This window comes from Pteronotus mesoamericanus, unplaced genomic scaffold, assembly GCF_021234165.1.
Source record: "Pteronotus mesoamericanus isolate MK-2021 breed Mesoamerican mustached bat unplaced genomic scaffold, CSHL_Meso_final contig_68, whole genome shotgun sequence".
Taxonomy (NCBI): domain Eukaryota; kingdom Metazoa; phylum Chordata; class Mammalia; order Chiroptera; family Mormoopidae; genus Pteronotus; species Pteronotus mesoamericanus.
The window spans coordinates 15,262,036-15,276,107 of NW_026555234.1; the positions used below are offsets into that span (position 1 = coordinate 15,262,036).

A 14,072-nucleotide genomic window follows, 5' to 3' on the forward strand; every position below is an offset into this window, starting at 1 on the left:
ATTTTAGAGGCATCTGAAACCTGGACTTCCAAGAGAAAATGTAGGACAGAGAAAGCTGTATTAGTATCTCAAAACATGCGTGTTTCCCTCATGCACAAAAAAGTGAAAGAGAAGAACTCCAAAAAAGAAATGAGGCAATGAAATAAATACTCAAAAGAGAAAGGATTTAGGGATAGGACAGGGGAGGGAGAGTCAACTAAGAAGCTGCACACTGGTGACATTTCAAAATGACTTTTCTTGGCAAAGTTTGATATTATTATATCTTTTGTGTTTCTCATTTTATACCTCAGTTAATTTTAAGGGTCTGCTAAGTTCATCAACTCTTCTAAACCTGTTTAGAACATCCTTATCTAGCGGATTTGCCCTAAATTTCACACTTATTTTTTAAAACTGAATCATTAGCAGCACATTGTGTAGATCTGCAGATACCGATGTTATCTAATTTTTTTGCCCATAAATAATTGAATGTGAGTAGATTTTACCACCTCCGTGATGTTTCAGTTTCAGTTTTAATACACCATTCTGAGAAATTTTTTTGAACTAATATAGCACTTTGGCCTGTTTTGCTCTTAATCATCATGAAGATGCATCATTTCACTGATGGGTAGAACAAGGGAAAAAAGACTTTCTTCACATAAATTGTAGTAAATATATAATACACAAACAGGAATTGCATTATCCTGGCAAACAACAAGCAGCTTCTCAGAAAAAAATAGTTAAGACTGCTTTTGAAATAATTTAGTATTCCTGTTACAAATATGAAATAATCTCTGAATATTATTAGTTCTGATCATATGTGACCTTACCAGCAAAATGAAGTGGAAAGTTATAAATTTATTAACATGCTGAAACATTCATGACAAAACTTCTCAATATACCCCCACTCCCTTTACAGTAATTTTTCAAAAAATGAAACCTCTTAATGAAGAAGCAAAGTTTTTGAAGGAGTAGGCATGGCATGAAACTACAGGTTAACTTGTAGTGTAAGTAAAAATGTTCTTGACTTGGAGGCAGAAAGATGGCTGGCTTCAAATCTGGTTTGTTCACTTCCGCCCCCAGTGTCCCTGGGCGAATCACTAGAACTTTAGAAGCTTCGCCTCCATCACCTATAACATAGGGATAGCTCTGCCCCATGAGGCTCAGTTGGTTGAGAGATGTCTTGCAAAGCAAAAGGTCTTTGGTTCAATTCCCAGTCAGGGCACATGCTTGGGTTGTGGGTTTGGTCCCTGGTGGGGGCACCTAGGAGAGGTAACAGATCACATCGATGTTTCTTTCTTCCTCTTTCTTCCTCTCTTCTCTCTAAAAATAAATAAATAAAATCTTTAAGAAATAAAATAAGGATAAACACCCAACTCCCAGTGCTGGGTGTGCACGAGTGTCTGGGGTAGGGGCTGGGGATTATAAATGTGCATAACTGGCAGGTGGCTTTGCCCATTTGTATAATTGGTACTCAGAATTGAATGCCCATAGCTTTCTTTTCCCATGTAGACTTTCCCAAAGAAAAGTAGAAATATCCAAGTCTATACTTTTGAAAGACCTTGGTATCTACGTACTGCCAGTCTAAAGAATGAATTTAAAATTGTAAAGGTTGCTAATTGTCTCCTTGTATGGTGTAAAAACCTTTTAAAAAGAATTACATGATTAAAGTACTTTGAGCATCTTAAATACAATGAAAGGAACTTAAGAGGGCAGTGCATCTAAATAAAGCCAGCTTCCTTCACCCACTAGCATTTTTCACTCCTGTTTAATTTTTGCGTAGTTTTCATCATTATTTAAAATGGCCTTATTTATTTGTTTACCCTTTTGTTATCTATGTTTCCATCGTTGAGCACAAGTCCCCTAAAAGCAGTGATCTTGTCTTATCAGCCCAAACCTGTCTCCTCAGTGCCTAGAACAGTGCCTGGCTCCTCGAGGGCGTGCCCTAAACATTCCACTGTGACTCAGTGGATGAGAGAGGGACAGATTCAATAAGCTAAAAGTAGGAGACAATAAACTGAGGCATCGGGGCCCTGAATGGTAAAAGTATATCGTGGAGTGGAGGCTATAAATTACCTGGTATCAAATTTAAATGGTTACTCTGAGACAGGCTCTGTAGATACGGCCTGTGCTTCCAGACAGGAGTCTTCACTTCCTGATGGGATTTTCCTTGCAGCCCTGAAGGTGATAGTTTGATTATATATCCTGGGGCAAGACTAAGTCAGGAGGGGAGGAAATAGTCTTTTGAATTCCCAGGTACCTTCAGCTCCTTTGAGATAGAGCCTTAAACGGACTAAACTTTAGAGCTGGAAGGTATCTTTGGGGTTTTCTTTTCAATTTCTTCATCTTTTCCTCCACATTTGAAAATTAGGAAGATCTATTTCCGGCTCCACCCCACCCCCATCGCCAGCTCTCTAGAGCGGCCTAGGGGTGGTGTCCTGATTCTTGGGGCCTCAAAGTAACATTTGCATACTTTCTTGTAATTTCCCTTGCAAATCCCTAGGTCTTTGGGTTCTTAATTTCACCAATGGTAATGAAGGGGTAAGGTGACTCAGCAGGCCAGCACCAGCACGTTGTAGGAAGGGTTAGAAGAGCCCTAGCATTCACTTTCTCGCGATACCTGTAACCGCGAGTGTGAGCCAGGGAAAGCTACTTCATTTCTCCGGGCCACAGCTGCCCTAGCCGGTAAAAGACGGGCAGGAGTCCTCTTCAGGAATGTGGGAGGAATAAGAGCATGTATGTGAAGTCCCTCGGATTAAGTTGGGACTCAATAATTTCAGCTATTCTTTTTTATTTTAAAATAAGATCAGTTTACTTACTTGGGGTGGAGAACACACAATACAATATACAGATGATACATTATAGAATCATACACCTGGAACCTATATAATTTTATTAACCAGTGTCACCCCAATAAATTCAATGAAATAGAAAAAAACAAACAAACCAAACATTTTTAAGTGTAGCTAGATGATAGTTTACTTATGAATTAAAGTCTTTTATTCAAGCTCTTAAATTATGACTTTCATGTAATAAGGATAATTTGTATTTTCAGAGAAAAGGTTTCTTTTCAAATCCAGACCTTTTAAAAAAGAATGGTTATCTTTTTATTTGACACTTTTCCTGCTTCTAACCTTTGGAAATCCAGAATAATATTTGACAAAAACTATTTGTCTTTGACATCTGTTCCAGTCCATTTTGCTTTGTGACTTCATTTAACAATAAATTATCTTTAAAAAAAGATCAGCTCACTTCTGAAATGTTAAGAATTCTTTATCCCTGTCAGAAATACAATCCCAAACTTACTATCAAGCTAGAAGGCAAATCAACTATTCCCTGATTTTCTATGGAGTTGATTATTTACTTGCCCACACGTGAACGTTTATATAAGCCTATGTGTAAGATAAAGTTTATGGTCACAGTAAATTTTAAAGCATTTACTATACTTGATCTTAGCCAAAAGGCTGAGAAGCAATGAATTTTAAAGCATTTAATTGAATACAGTTAAATTTAATTTTTTCTGCTTTTTTAAAAAAAGCTCTATTGGGATATACTTTACATACTATATAATTCATCCATTTAACATGTACATTCACTGGTTTTTAGTATAGTCACAGAGTTTTACCATCACCACCACAATTGTTTTAGAACACTTCATTATTCCGAAAAGAAGTCCTATACCCTTTAGCAGTTACTCACACACCCTCTAGTCTCAAGTTCCCCAGGAAACCATTAATCTATTTCCTGAAGATTTGTCTATTCTGGACATTTCTTATAAATAGAATCATACAATTTGGGACCTTTTGTGACTCACTTCTTTCATTTAGCGTATTTTCAAGATTAATCTTGAAACAATGTATTAGTATTTCATTTCTTTTTATGGCCTAACATCCCATTTTATAGGTATATCACAGTGTATTTATCCATTTTTCCGTTGACGGATATTTGAGCTGTTTTACTTTTTGGCTATTATGATTAATGCTGCCGTGAATCTTCACGTACAAGTTTTTCTGTGGACACAGGTTTTTAGTTCTCTTGGGTATATATTTAGGAGTGGGATTCCGTGTCATACGGTAACTCTTATCTTTAACCTTTTCAGGTTACATTCCCACCAGCAAGGTACAAGTGTTTCGATTTTCTAAATCATTGCCAACACTTGTCATTATCTATCTTTCTGATTATTGCCATCCTAGTGGGTATGAAATGATATCTTATTGTGGTTTTGCTTTACATTTCTTACGTGGCTAATGATGTTGAATATTGTTCCATGTGCTTATTGGCCATTTGTATATCTTTGGAGAAACATCTATTTTGATCCTTTACCCACTTTTGATTTATTTGTCTTTCTATTATTCAGTCTTAAGAATTCTTTATATATCTACATATTCTGGACACTAGATCTTTATCAGATATATGATTTGCAAATATCTCCTTCCATTCTGTGGGGTGTCTTTTTCACTTTCTTGAGAGTGTCCGTTGATGCACAGAGTTTAGTTTTGATGAAGTCAAACTTATCTATTTTTTTCTTTTGTTTCTTGCAATTTCAGTGTCATATCTAAGGGACCATTGCTGATTCAAGACTATGAAGATTTACCCTTATGCTTTCTTTTAAGAATTTTATAGTTTTAGTTTTTACATTTAGGTCTATGATCCAGTTTAAGGTCATTTTTATATATGTTGTGAAGTTCAGGCCCACTTCATCCTTTTGCATGTGGATTTCCAGTTGTCTTAGCACCATTTTTTTGAAGACTATTTTTTTCCCCATTAAATTGTCTTGGGATTCTTGTTTAGAATCAATGGACCATAAATGTGAGGGTTTATGTCTGGACTCTTAGTTCTATTCCACTGATTTATATGTCTACCTTATGCCAGCATCACACAGCCTTGATTACTGTAGATTTGTTGTAAATTTAAGTCTTCCAACTTTGTTCTTTTTCATGATTGTTTTGGCTATCCTGGATTCCTTGAATTTCTATATGAATTTTAGAAAGTTTGTTAATTTCTGCAAAGTAGACAGTTGGCACTTTGATAGTGATTATGTTGACTCTAGATCAATTTAAAGAATGTTCCCATTTCAGTAATAGTATCTTTTAATCCGTGAAAATGGAAAATCTTTCCATTTATTTAGATCTTTCAAAATTTCTTTCAAGACTGTTTTATAGTTTTCAGAGTATAAGAATTACACTTTTTGGTTAAATTTATTTCTAAGTATTTTATTGTTCTTTTAGTGTAATGGGATTATTTTCTTAATTTTATTTCTGAATCGCCCATTGCAAACATACTGATATACTACTGATTTTTGTATATGGACTTTGTATCCTGCAACCTTGCTGAATTTGAATCTTAGCTCTAATAATTTTTAGTACAGTCCTTAACATTTTCTATTTGTAAGATCATGTTATCTGCAAATAGAGATAGTTTTATCCTTCTTTTCCAATCTGGATGTCTTTTGTTTCATTTTGTTGTTAAATTATCATGTTAAAATCTCCAATATATTGTGGAATAGAAGTGCTACAAATGGAAATCCTTATTTTTTCCCATGATGTTAGTTGGAAAACATCAGACTTTTACCTTTAAATATTATGCTGATACTGAATTTCTCATAGATATCCTTTAATAGGTTGAGGAAGTTGCCTTCTACATCTAGTTTGTTTGACATTTGCTAGTATTTCGTTGAAGATCTTTGTGTCTATATTAATTGGTCTGCAGTTTTCTTCAGATGTCTTTGGTGAATTATTTTTTTTAAATAATAAACATGGCAAAAAATCCACAATATTAGATCTTTTCCTGTTTTGGCCACCCATCCTTAGCCACTCACTGTTACTAGTTCATAAGATATATATAATTACCAGCTACTTAAAAATACGGTTTTGCATTTAGCACTTATATTTTTGTAAACAATGTATTAAGGTTATAATTTGGTACTCTGCATATTTGTCACGATATTCTCTCTCAGGTTATGATAATAAAATAATTTAAAGTTCTATAGCAAAAAATAAAGAACTCCTTGGCAGTCATAAATTCCACTTCTAGAATATAACTTGTGCAAGTCATGCTCTCTGAGCCTCATCTGTAAAAACAGGAATAAAGTTACTTACCTGCAGCTCTGTCCTGAGGACTGACTGAATGGTTTTAGGAAGGCTTAGATTGATGTAGAGTCAATCATGTTTATTGTTACTTTACAAATTATATATCACAGTATCCCTTTAAAAAGAAAGCTGATCTGCTGTGTTAAACTGGCATACGACTTTTTGAAAACTGTCTATTGCATAAAACTAAATACTTTCGCTGTAATCTGTCTTTCAGAAGTTATCTTTCAGTTCTTAAATCCTTTGTTTTTGCCTAGATTTTGTGATTTGGTGGCTATTTCAGTAACTTGGAAAGTACCATGCAAATACAGATATAGCTGTGCTATTTAAAAATAAAATACTTAGTGTTTGCTGGTGAAGGAAAATATGATGCTATGTAGGTAAAACTATGTGATGAAAATCAGACTCACATTTCATAAGAACATTTCTGGAGAACTTTAGACTTGAAAAGTAGAAGCCAAATGCTTCTCCCAGATGACAGTTTATAACTCTCACTGAAGTCAAAAGTAATTCTGAAGGTAGCATTTAAGCCAAGTGTCTGGGAAGCTGGGAGAAAAGAAAAAAAAAAAGAGGCATGCATAAACTTCCAAATTTTTCCAAAGTACTTAATGGGAGGTGATTTGTAGTTGAGACCCTGAGAAATACTTTTCCACTACTGGGATATTTTAACACCTTAATATAATTTATTTCACCTTCGACAGGATGCTAATCATGACAGAATCTAGTTAAATAATCATTTAAGGAAAGTACAAATAGGTAATGTACCAGTTATAATACCTAACACAGTCTTGCAAGTTTCTCTAATGCATTTTACAAATTAAATATATTATGAGATTGAGATGAAACTTTTCAGGCATATCTACTGCACAAAACCAAGTCTGTCCTCAATATTTAATAATAGCTTCATTAGAAATTATCTTTTTTCCTGCAGTAATCTCACAATGTTTAAAATTCCTGCATGTTGACACAAATAAAACTTTATAAATTAATTAAAATGAGAAATATTGACACAGCGACATAACAGTAATATTAAAAGTTACAATGTACAAGTTGATTATGATATTCAAGGGGATTCTCCTTAGCTGTCTCTGACAGAGTTAAGTATTTCACAAGATGGGAATTGTTTATTCTCTGTCACTATTTGTCAGTGCTTGAATAGAATGGTTCCAAAGCTGACCTTTTTAGACCTTAGTCTATTTTGGACAAGGGTGCTAGCCACAGAGATCATCTACAAGTGGATGCTTATCATTACACTATCTGTGGCACAAAACCATACAGATGCAGAGTGAAACTTTTCTGGTAAGCTTTCTTTGAAAAACAGACAAAGGCCATCAATGTCCAAGGTTGGTAGTAACAGGGGCTGGAAGAGAACATGTGGGGATTTTTTTGTTCCATTGATTTGCTATATAACCATAGTCAAATTTTTACAAATAAGTGTGCCAAACAAAAATAAATAGAATCAGTTTATTTGAAAACAATTCTATTTAATTATTTCCGTAATTATCTCATTTGATCTGTGCAACAAATCTCTAAGGCAGGTAGTATTAGTCCATCAAATAGAAAAGAACACTGAGCATCAATTGGTATGGGTGGGAGAATTCCCTAAAGAAGTAACATTTACTGAGTACCCGCTATGTACCCAGTTACTTCCTTTGATATCTCAAGTAATTCTCAAAATGACACTAAGCAATAACTCTTACACTTCCCATTTGCAGATGAGGAAGCCCAAAATTAGCCAGCTGGCTAGTGGTAAAGGTTGAACTCAATGGTAGAACTAGTCCAATGCTCTTCCCTCATACCCCAGCTGTTTTACTAACTATGGATATGCAACATTGACTCAATACAGAAACCCTAAACCACAGCAAACAATGATACATGGCAAAGGGGAAAGTTTACAAAATCGAAGTTTATATATAGTCTTTTATAAACAGATGCTGGAATTTTATGATTCATATGATAGTGCCATTTTTGTATGGTTAGTGTTAAATGGCTTTACTTCATGCATACCATACAAAGAACAAGATATATAAATCACACATGGTAACATTTTCTTCCAATTACATTAGCTATGAAAGCTTCTGACAAATTATTAGATTTGCACACATTATTCTCACAAAATGTACATTTGATTCTATTTTCCTTCCATATCACTAGAGTAAATGGTCCATGCTTTTTCTTGCTTCACCTTCTTGAACTGCTGCATATGGATATCAAAGCTTAACTTGGGCCTGCAAAAAAAGAGGAAAAAAAAGAAAGAAAGAAAAGAAAAAGAAAAAGAAAAAGAAAGGAAAAAGAAAGAGAAGAAAAAGATAAAGAAAAAAAATCTTGGGGCCAAAGAATCCTGTGAAAATCAAACACAATTAGGAAAAAAAAGATGAATACTTATTTTTATTTTTTAAGTTCTCCTGAGGCCCACTCTATGACTCATTTTCAGTGTTCTCTTCGTTTCTTGCAATCCTAGAGTTAGAGTTTATTTCCTTTACAGAATTGCACAGTCTGATGACATCCTTCTTGCCACTCTTTCAATCTTCTGTACATTTTAACTTTGATTAGCACAGTAGAAAACAATAGGGGTACTCTTATTTTTAAAAGGGAGACGTCAAAAGGAATGAAAACCACGAGTCAAAAAACTTCTGGGAAGTGAATGGCTCCTGACTAATAACATTAGTTACCAATTGGCTGCTTTAGGCAGGTAGCCACCTCACAATCTGATCACATCTTGATATCCTCAGAGGCTCTCACTGGCCATCCTCAACATGTTTCCCAGCCTTTCTGGGCATGTGAACGTCTTAGAAATTAAATAACAATAATAATGATATTGACATTTTTTGTAGGTTATGATAAATGAATGAACACCAGTCTGGATAAAATCATCATTCTATTTGGTCAATTTAAACTGACTTTTGAAGTTTTAAAGATATCTTGACATGCTTTGCAAGAATTTTCATCAGATGAATGCAACTTACGGATTTATTAAATAATGACAAAAACTATTATTACCATAACAATTATTTTACAGATATCATTCTATGTGCTTTAGACACAATCAGCACTTTGAATCCTCATGACAACCCTATGAATTAGATGCTATTATCTCCATTTTTCAGGTGAGAAAACCGAGGCACTGACAGGTTAAATAACTCGTCTCCGCCTTACAGCCGGTACTATGTGATGTGGCTCTGGAGCCCGTCCGTGTTCTTCATCACGAGGTTTCTTAGTGCAATTTTCAGTGCTTTAGTGTGTCTCATGAACATGAGAAGTATAACTTAATCTTTGAATGAGAGCAACGTTGAAATGTGTCACTGTATTTAAACCGCCACAGCAAAACGTGACCACTTCAGGAATGTGTATCTCACTGCCAGTAATTGCTTCACATGCCCATTTGATACACACTCAGGGACTCACAAATCCATTCCTTTTAATATTTACATACTTCATTTATTGCTTTTTAAAAAATAAACTATATGCCATTATTCCCTTTAATGTAGAATTCCTGAAGAAAGATTACACCTAGCTCCTAAAACAAAGACTCCCTGACCAGCCTGTTAGAAACGCATGCCTGTTCCTGGTTGCAGCTCAGATTTGCTCATTTAGTTTTAGAGAGTGGGACCCAGGTGATTCTGATGCCTACCCCACTACCTTTTCACCAGGTCCTTCTTGAGACCCGGATTAGGATGCCTACTCACCTCACTCTCCACTGTCCCAGCTTCTTCTACTTGTACCGCCCCCCACTCCCTGGAGTTCCCCTGAATACATGATGCTTTTTCACACCTCAGAGCCTGAACAAGCTGTTTCCTGTGCTTCTCCTGCTTCCTCCTACTCTCATTGTCTTCTGAACTCCCACTCCACTAAGAGATCAAAAGTCACCTCTGCAAGGTTTCCCTGGGCCCATCAGGCAAGAGTTATGTGCTTCTTCCATTGCACTCCGATGCCCTTAAACTCATTTCTGTGTCCCGGAGTTACACTGCCACTGGTCCGTTTACTCTGTTAGTAAGGAAGTCCCCGGAGGTCTCTGCATTATCCATATTCATAAATCACCAAAGATTATGCCTGATGTAAACCACCAAAAAATCAAGACTCTAAGATTGCTTTTTGACCAGATGGTGATTCAATGTTATCAAATGACTGGGGTGAAGTAGTGCCTTCAATTCTTAATTCTACTGAGATGGCATACCATGTTCATAACTTCTATTAGAAAATAGTTTTATAGCAAGTGGGAGAAAGGAAACAATTTCAGTTGGTCAATTTTTTCTTCTTACATTTATTCCTTTTCTTTCTCTCCTCCCACTTTTTAATTTTTTATATTTTGAATAAGCGATATATGCACTTGGTACAAAATTCCAGGATCCAAGATAGCTGGCTATGAGGTAAGCTACCTCCTCACCTACATCCTCCAACCTTTGAGTCCCTTAGAGCTAAGTAGTCATTGTTACAGTTTTTAGTGTGTCGTTCCAGAGCCATTTTAGTTTGTCCTTCTAGGCAAATAAGTACATATTTATCTATCACTATTTTGCACATTGGTTTTTAAAGTTTGTAATCCTTCCACATAAGTATATAAAAAGCAGCCTCAACTTGTTAACAGATGCATGCCTATTCAAATCTATATCATGATTTTTTAAAAATATGTCATCTGTTGATTGACATTTAGGTTGTTACCAGTATTTTCTCCCATCAATCATGTAGTAATTTAAGTAATTTCACACATGTGTGAGTATATTTGTAAGACATTTCTAGAAGTGGAACTGTAGGATTAACAGGTAGTGGTATATATTATCAAAATGGTTTTCATAAAGATTACACCCATTTTCACTCCCATTAGCAACACATGAGAATACTTGCTTTTTTAAAAATATCCTGCCAATAATGTTTTCCCTACTGAAGTTCTTAAATGGAGAGTCCTGGAAAGCCTTTGAGAAAGTGTAGGCTCACCTACTGGTCTAACCCAGGAGTGAGAGCTTTGTGGCAAAAAGTCAACAGTAGTGGTTTGCCTTTTAGGCTCCTTTCTCCTCTGCAGTTAGGCTGGCACTGGGGTAATCATTGCTGGTTTAACTCCAACATTGTTTTGAATCCTAGAAGGTGTACTGAGCCCACAGAATCATTTCCATTCCATTCTAAACTGGAAGATGTCCCATTCATTCTACAAATGCTTACTGAATGTCTATCACACACCAGGCATTGTTCTTGTGGCTAAGGCTTGAACAATGAAAAAAAAAATAGACCAAAATCCCTGCCCTTATTAAGGTTACATTATAATGGGAGGAGGCAGAAACACAATACACGGGTATGATATATAGTATGTTAGTTTAGGATAAGTGCTCTAGGAAAAATAAAGGAGCGAATAGGGAGTATAAGAAGTAACTTTTGAGAAGGGTGGTCACGGAAGGCCTCACTGAGGTGACATTTAAGCAAAGACCTGAGTACAGTGAAGGAATGAGCCATAAGGCATCTGAGGGAAAGAGCAAAGGCAGAAGTTGCTACGTTCTAGGAACAGCAAGGAAGGTTGCTGTTAGATAGAGCTCAGTGAGCAAGGGGAAGAGGAAGAGGTGAGTGAGGTCAAGGAGGGAGGGGTTGGGCGCATGCAGGCAGGGGGTTGTCAGGGTTGCCAGGCCGGATTTTGTAGGTCCTCAAAGTGAAATGGAAAAGCCAGTGAAGAGTTCTAGAGGGTTACTCCGAATGCCCTATTGAGAACAGAGTGAGGGAAGGCAGGGATGAAAGAAGAAGGAACCAGTTAGGAGAACTGTAAACACATGAGAAATGAGATGGGTTAGACTGGGCTGGTAGCCATGGAGGTGTGGAACTGTGTGGATTGTGGGTATATTTTGAAAGTGGAGCCAGTGTGATTTTGTTAGGTTGGATGTTGGATGTTAGGGGAAAAGAAAGCAAGAACGACTCCAAGTTTCTTGGCTTATGTAAGTAGAAGGACGGAGTTGTCACTTGCTGGAATGCAGGAGGAGCATGTTTTAGGGTGAAGATGAGTTGTGATTTAATTTGTGGTTCCCATGGCTTTCCATGGCTGGGGTTCTCAGATGGCCATGGTTCCAAATTCGACTAATAGCCTGGATTAGACCTTGCTTGAAAGGCGTTCTTGGGATGGAGTCTCCAAGGAACGTGTGCCCATGGGCGCCGTCCTCCTCCTGACCTATCCAGTTCCAAACCAGAACTACACTGATCTATTGCATTAAGTGTCCTTGTATCTTCTCTTCTTGTGCGGAATACTTAATAGAAAGGATAAATGCACACACACAACTAACAACCTTGAAAAACAATTCAGAAAGTAGATTTCTTGTCCACTATGTAATGAGCAGAACAGGATTCACTGTCCTCCAAAAATCAAAAGTGAACTCAATTCTATATTTGTGGGTCTATGATGTCACTACGACACCAGTTCCTGGGCAAGGCTAGGCTAGGCTTGTACACTTGGGCAATCTGAAATGTGTCCGATTGGAGAATGTAACCAGGAATTCATTGGACAAATAAATAATCCAAAAAGAAGGGATGCGTTTTTAAAACAATCGTCACTAAAGCATATGATGAAACAATACTTAAAATGGAGTGAATGTTTCCTCAAACACAAAAGCGAAGGAAAGCAAACCCAGTATTTTATGTCACATTAGTGAGAGAAAAAGGAAAAAGGACAAACTGTTATATAAGGATCATTTTCAAGGGCTAGGAAGAGATTAGCTGAGGTGAGGGGTGGGAATTTAAAAAACTGTGTCCATGAATGGAAGACGGAATCTATACAAGGCAACAAAGCAAGAGCGCAATGAGCAGCTTGCTTACCCGTCCCCTCCCCCCCGCCCCCCCCCCCCCCGCTCTCTACCTCCTCCACGCGACCCAAATTCTGAGGACAGAGGGTAGATCAGAAAGAAAAAAACCCAATTGCTAGAAAAGAGTAGCAAGGAGAATCCGAACTTGTCTCAAAGCAAGAAAAGGGGTGGCCAGACTAGGCGACTCTGGGGCATGACTCAAATCCGACTCCGGGGCCGTTAGCTTCCGGAGGCGACGCGGGGGGTAGGGGGGAGGCCAGTCGTCTAACACATTTTAGGAAAGTACCAGGCTAGTGGAGCGCGACAGGAAGCCTCCCCAGGGGAATCAGCCTGGGGCTCCTCTTGCCCTAGAGTTTGACCTCTTACCATCAGCACCGGGAGGTGTTTCTAATTTCCAGACTTCTCCTCCTTCTTTTAGAGCCGTCCCCGCCCCCCGCCCCGGCACCGACCCACTTCCACAAAGTGTCAGGCGACAAGTGTGCGAGACGTCGAGCCCCCTCCGGACCTCCCTTCTCCCTGCGCTCCCCGCCACGCGCCCACCCGCTCCGCCTCCGCGGCGAGCTGCTCTCTTCCCACTTCGCTCGCGCCGACCGCCCGCTGGCTGACACGCGCGGCACAAACAGTGCCCGGAGCTGTACTAGACAAACACCTGTCCAGCTTGGGCTCCGCGAGATTTGGGTCGAAACCATAGGCAACAGGGGGCGCGTTCTCGCGAGGTTTACAATTTCCCACGGCCCGTGTTGTGTCTGAGTCGAGTAGTGGAAGGCGGTGGGAAGGAGGTGTAGCGTGAGACTGGGCTGCCCGCATTGGACACATGCGCAGTGCCGCGTCAATCCTGCTGCTCGTTCAGCAGGTTTCAGGCAACGGATTCCAGTTCTCCGGGTTTTGGGGTTCCCTGCAGGAGGCAGTGCAGATTCTGGGAATCTCTAGGAATTGAAAGGGCACGGGCTGGGGCGGGGGTAGAAAGGCGAGTTGCAGGTAGGAGGGTGGAGAAAGGGGTGTTGCAGGTGTGGGGGCGGGGCTCAGGCCCTGCTCCTTTCTGTTAAATGCCTAGTAGGTCCAAGTTTGTTCGGGGTTGGTGCGGGCTTTCAGGCTTAGGTCGCCTGAAGTACTTTTCGGCGTCGTCGACTGTGTCGGGCCCGAGAGCCTGGCCAGTCTGTCCCAAATACACATGGGTTCACACACGGCTGGGGGCTGCGAGAGGTCCTAGGGAGGCTCCAGCAGCAGACAGTTCTCTGCC

General features: G+C 38.5%; 1 protein-coding gene across 2 annotated transcripts in view; it reads left to right on the top strand.

Moving 5' to 3' along the window:
* Positions 1–14,072, top strand: part of RBPJ (recombination signal binding protein for immunoglobulin kappa J region) — a 199,863-nt gene that overhangs the window by 89,453 nt on the left and 96,338 nt on the right. The window lies entirely within an intron of this gene.